The sequence below is a fragment of the Coptis chinensis genome, chromosome 6 (genome assembly GCF_015680905.1).
Source record: "Coptis chinensis isolate HL-2020 chromosome 6, ASM1568090v1, whole genome shotgun sequence".
Taxonomy (NCBI): domain Eukaryota; kingdom Viridiplantae; phylum Streptophyta; class Magnoliopsida; order Ranunculales; family Ranunculaceae; genus Coptis; species Coptis chinensis.
In genome coordinates this window covers 90,728,008-90,728,794 of record NC_141461.1, presented here as the reverse complement: position 1 = coordinate 90,728,794, position 787 = coordinate 90,728,008, and the positions used below count along the sequence as shown (strand labels likewise).

Genomic DNA, 787 nt, shown 5'->3' with positions numbered 1-787 from the left:
GATCACTATCATTTCATATTTCAACAATGTGACACCATGTGAAATACATTGTCTGAATTACTGAACATAAAGCTAAGTTGCTACATATCAACAACTTGCACTTACAAAAGAGTCCTAACATAACATTTTTTGACTACAAAGAGATTTCCAATCTAACTTTCTGACTTTAGTTGTATATCTAACTCTTTGTTCTTTATCTCCTTCCTGCAAAACAAACAAATTGAATAAACAGATTAGTCAAGCAAAGTTAAATCAAACTGCTTTATTAAGGTCTGACAGAAAAACTAACCTCTCCACTTGCTTCCTCATGTTCACCATCTTCCGCCACCACCATTTGCCTAATTACCCCCCAATAAAAACACATGAATCAGTATAAATACTACCACATATGTCAAATCCAACACCAAATCTAGAAACCTTATTGATTGGAAAACTCTTGAACTTAAGTCATGATCAACTCTCAAAAGAACAAAGAAAGACAAATGCCAATAAACAATCCCCACGTCATCTCAACTAACACAAACTGAAAAGTAAAGGAAAACCCGCATCATCTCAAATGCCAATAAACACTCCCCGCATCATCTCAACTAACACAAACTGAAAAGTAAAGCAAAACCCGCATCATCTCAACTAACACAAACAAACCATTTCCATTTCCAACACTCGTCCCAACACAAGATAAAAGGAGGTAAACTAACCAAACTAACCACTAAACCCTAAACTAACCAAACTCAACATACCTAAATCCTATGCTCCTTCACGATATCGTCCGCCAATGAACTTGCAC

At 35.8% G+C, this 787-nt stretch overlaps 1 long non-coding RNA gene across 1 annotated transcript; it reads right to left on the bottom strand.

Annotated features, from left to right (window-relative positions):
* On the bottom strand, nucleotides 1–787 carry LOC147495321 (uncharacterized). The gene is made up of 3 exons (XR_015197463.1): nucleotides 741–787; nucleotides 290–338; nucleotides 1–204 (listed from the first exon to the last, which is right to left on the bottom strand). It is a non-coding gene; the product is annotated as an uncharacterized LOC147495321 (long non-coding RNA).